Source organism: Myotis brandtii, unplaced genomic scaffold (genome assembly GCF_000412655.1).
Source record: "Myotis brandtii unplaced genomic scaffold, ASM41265v1 scaffold39, whole genome shotgun sequence".
Taxonomy (NCBI): domain Eukaryota; kingdom Metazoa; phylum Chordata; class Mammalia; order Chiroptera; family Vespertilionidae; genus Myotis; species Myotis brandtii.
In genome coordinates this window covers 2,383,889-2,389,093 of record NW_005364953.1, presented here as the reverse complement: position 1 = coordinate 2,389,093, position 5,205 = coordinate 2,383,889, and positions in this window count along the sequence as shown.

Below are 5,205 nucleotides of genomic sequence, written 5' to 3'. Positions count from 1 at the left end.
TCCCACCACGTCCCCGGGCGGGAAGGGGGCTGCTGGGACAAACGAAGCCCTTCCCCCCACCCCCCAAGTTGGAAACCAGACCCCGAGGGAGCAGGCGCGCATGCGCACCGCGCAGTCCCCGCCTCCAGCTCAAGCATTTCCTTTTAGCTTCGAGGTGTTTTTTTCCCACGGTTTTTGCCTGCAGGGTTCTGGGGTTGAGGAATAGGGAAATAGAGATTAAAGGATAAAAAGAGAAGAGAGGGAACACGTTGAATTCTAACTATAGACCAGGCGCTGTGGTAGCCATATAATGTGTACTTTGTTGTAATTTTGACAACTCTATGAGATAGGCACTCTCTTATTAAACCCAGTTTACATAGGAAATTGAGCCCAGAGAGGATAACTCCCCCAGTAGGACTCAGCTAATAAACGAGGGAACTGAGATTACAATATGACCTGTGTTCAAGGAGGGAAGAATGAAAAGAAAAAGAAAGGAAGACACTTAGGACAGAAAGAGGACTGGAAGATGAAGTGGAAAATGAATAGAGAGCACAGAACACAGGGAAACAAGAAATCTGTGTACATAAAATATTGATTCTATCTTAGATTTATTTCAAATATGCTGTAGGATTGTCAGACCAAAGATGAATTTTGTTTCAGAAACTTGGGCTCCCTACAGGCTAGTGTAGTAAGATGAGAGGTTTTCACATTTTAAAATTCAACTGAGGCTGGGGATCAAGCCTGCAACCGAGGTACATGCCTTTGACCAGAATCAAACCCATGACCCTTCAGTCTGCGGGCCGACGCTCTAACCACTGAGCTGGAATCGTCTTTAATTGCGCTCTCTCCTATCCCATATCCAATCCATGAGCAAATACTGCCATCTCAGTTTTCAAAATATAGACAGAATATCACCAATTCTCTTAACATCACTATGCCCCTAGTTTACTCTCTCTTGTACTATAAAAGCTTCCTTACCAGTTTCCCAGCTTATATCCTTGCCCCTCTCCAGTCTATTCATACAGAAGCCAGAGTTATCCCAAGTCAGATAATTGTCAATTATCTGCTCAAATCCCTTCAACGACTCCCCATTTCACTCAAAGTAACCACCTACAAAGGTTGTTATAGCCAGCCACCAAGATGATCTTCAGTAATCTTTATCCTTGCTTTTTATACCCTTGGGTAGTTCTCTTCTACAATAAACCAGAGCTAACCTGTGTAACTAATAGAATGCAGTGGAAGTGATGGCATGTGACTTAAAATGCTAGGTCATAAAAGGCATTGTGGTTTTGCCTTGCTCTCTTTTGGATTGGTTGCTCTGGGGAAAGCCAGATGTCACGTCATGAGCATACTCAAACAGCATGTGAAGAGGGCCACACAGGGAAATACTGGGTCCTCTCCTTCTCCACCTCTCCTTCTCTCCCAACCACAACAAACATCAACTTGCCAACCATGTGAGTGAGCCACCTTGGAAGAGAATTCTTCAGGCCCAGACTTCAGATAACTGTAACCTCTAGAGATTCAGAGCCAGAACCACCCAGCTAAGCCACTTTTAAATCCTGTGTATTTTTGTTTGAAATTTTAGGGCAATTTGTTACCTAGAAGTAGATAACTGATACAAAGACCCTACATAATAGGCATCCTTCTTACCTTTATTTATTTATTTGGTAATCCTCACCTGAGGATATTTTTTTCATTGACTTTTAGAGAGAGTGGAAGGGAGGGAGGGGAAGAGAGAGAGAGAGAGAGAGATCAATTGGTTGCCTCCCACATGCACCCTGACTAGGACTGGCGATTGAACTTGCAACCTAGGTACATGCCCTTGATCAGGAGTTGAACCTTCAACCCTTCAGTGCGTGGGCCGATGCTCCAACCACTGAGCCAGAGCTCTTCTTACCTTTATACCCTCATTTCCTACTACTCCTTCCCCTCTTTCCTTTAGCTTCCCTGCTTCAGGACCTTTTTACCTGCTGTTTACTTTGACTGGAATACTTCCTCCAGGTATCTCCTTCACCTTCTTCAAATCTTTGCTAATTTGTCACCTTCTCAACAAGGCCTGCCAATGATCACCATATTTAAAATTACAACTTCTCCTCCTGTCACTCCCAGTCATTCTTCTCTTGGCATCTATTATTTTCTAAAACAGTGTATGGTTTTCTTGTTTGTTATGTTTATTTATTGTTGTATCTCCTCCCTCTCACATCTGCCAGAATATAAGCTGCAAGAGGGCAGCGATCTTTGTTTTGTTCAATGATCTAGTTCAGTTGTCAGCAAACCACAGCTCGCGAGCCACATGCGGCTCTTTGGCCCCTTGAATGTGGCTCTTCCACAAAATACCACGTACCAGCGTGCATGTACAGTGCGATTGAAACTTCATGGCCCATGCGCAGAAGTCAGTTTTCGGCCTGGGCGAGTCTATTTTGAAGAAGTGGCGTTAGAAGAAGTGGGGGGTGTCGGTAGGTTGGGCGGCAGGGAGATACACAGCAGGCGGGCCGCGAGATACACAGCTCGGGGAGGCGCGAGATTCATGCAGGAGTTGAGTGAGCCAGTCAGTCAGCAGTCTCATTGTGCAGTGGTTAGTGTTAGTTGCGTCCGCAAATCGCACGCGGGTGACAAAAGTAAAGTTTATTAAGTTAATTTTAGGGAACGTTGTGGAGTGAAAGAAGATGTAGTGTCGAGGATTGAGAAAGGTATGTTGAGATGGTTTGGACATATAGAGAGGATGGACGAAAGGAGATAGACGAAACAAGTATACAAGACGAGTGTGGATGGGAGAGTTGGAAGGGGTCGACCTCAGCGAACGTACCTCAATCAGATTGAGGACGTTTTTAGCAAAGGCCAGCTTAGGAGTACCCTAATTAAGTTAATAACAATGTACCTACCTATATAGTTTAAGTTTTAAAAATTTGGCTCTCAAAAGAAATTTCAATCGTTGTACTGTTGATATTTGGCTCTGTTGACGAATGAGTTTGCCGAGCACTGATCTAGTCTAACTGCTTAGAATAGTATCTGGCACAGTGTAGGCCCTCAAAAGGTATTTATTGAATGAGTGAATAAAAATTACATAAGCATGCCAGACCTTCAGTGAATACTTGTTGGGTATATTGTCAGTTGGAAGATGTGGACAGCAAAGGCATGTATACCTAAGATGTGGTGTCTAGGTTTTATGGGCCCAGTATTTTTCACCCGAGGATATTTTTCCATTGATTTTTAGAGAGTGTGGAAGAGAGAGGGAAAGACAGAGAGAAATATTGATGTGAGAGGAACACATTGATTGGTTGCCTCCTGCATGAACCCCCAACCAAGGCCCAGGCCAGTGAGAAGCCTGCAAGTGAGGTACATGCACTTGACAGGATTCGAATCCAGGACCCTTTGGTCCACGCTCTATCCACTGAGCCAAACCTGCTTGGGCTGTGGTGTCTAGGTTTTCTATGTAGGAATACATAGAGGTATAAACTTAGAAGAACACAATCTATGGAGAGGTTACTCTGACCTTTACGAGGATTTATTATTTGGGGGGGGGGGGGTGTAATTATTTTTGGTTGAGAAGTAACATCTAGAGAGGGAAAGAACAGAGATATATTAGCTTGAACCATATGAAAATACCAATGTTCCATCATTGCCAAATGTCCAAAGCAGCAATTAGTAAATAAAAAAAAAATTATTAATCCTCAACCGAGGATATTTTCCCATTGATTTTTTAGAGAGAGTAGAACAGAGAATGAAAGGGAGGGGGAGAGTAGAAGAGAGAGAGAGAGAGAGGGAGAGAGAGAGAGAAATATCTATGGGAGAGAAACACATTAATTAGTTGCTTCTCACACATGTCCCAGGGTGCAGGATCCAGCCTGCAACCAAGGTACAGCAGGTACCAGAAATGAACCCAGGATACCAGGCTGACACTCTATCCACTGAGCCAAATTGGCTAAGGCCCCAGCAGCAATTTAATGTGGGTCAACCTAATAGGAAAAAGGAAAATTGATGACATAAAGACTCAGAGAGCCCTGGCTAGTTTGGCTCAGTGGATAGAGCTTCAGCCTGTGGACTGAAGGGTCCCAGGTTCGATTCGAGTCAGGAGCACATGCCCGGGTTACAGGCTCGATCCCCCAGTGGGGGGCTTGCAGAAGATGGCCGATTGATGATTCTTTCTCACCAGTGATATTTGTTTCTCTCTCTCTCTCTCTCTCTCTCTCTCTCTCTCTCTCCCTCCTCTCTGAAATCAATAAAAATATATTTTTTAAAAAAAGACTCAGCCCTAACCGGTTTGGCTCAGTGGATAGAGCGTTGGACTGTAAACTGAAGGGTCCCAGGTTCAATTCCGGTCAATGGCATGTACCTTGGTTGCAGGCACATCCCCATTGGGGTTGTGCAGGAGGCAGCTGATCAACATTTCTCTCTCATTGATGTTTCTAGTTCTCTATCCCTCTCCCTCTCCCTTCCTCTCTATAAAAAAATCAATAAAATATATTTTTTTAAAAAGACTCAGAGGAAATGAGAAAGAAATGAGATCAAGCCTGAGTAGTGGCATTAGCCTTGAACAGAAAAAAGGCTCAGAGGCCAAAGGGCACGCAACGTAGATAAGTAGAAATTTTGAGGGTGGTCACCACACCTCAATGGCAACTGGATTCTTTGGAAAGTAAACTGTGTAGTTATCTGCCGAGGAGACAGCAAAGTTTTAGCATTGTAACATTTTTTACAAAAGCAGTGATAAGTAAAAGCACAAATAAATAAAATAAAGAGCAGAGTTGCTTTGAGTGAAGGAAGGTGAGGTGACTTCCAGACCTTGCCCTTGGAGCCATTAGTTTTATGTACCTTCTGGCAGGAAGGGGTGCACACCTACATAGAATTACTCTTGACTTATCATCAGAGCACAACCTTTGTGATCATTAATGTTGAATAGTGTGTATTGGCAGCATGTGCCCCTCCCTCTCCTGACTTTTACTTGGGTGTCTTGATTGCTAACTCTCACACCTCCTTGCTGCCAGAAAGACTGAAACTATAATTTTCTCTCTTTAAGCAGTCAAAAAGTTGTCTGACTCTATTTTGTGCTGGCAAAACTAGCACCTCCAGCTAGCCCTCCCTTTCCCGTCTCTGCCTTTATCTTCCAGGGACCCAGGCATACAGAAGAGACTTTTTGTTTGTTTGTTTGTTTGGGGTGGAGACAGAAGAGCTTACTCTTGTCTCAAGCTAATGGAAAATTTCACCTGGGCTTTCTATATCTAATCCATT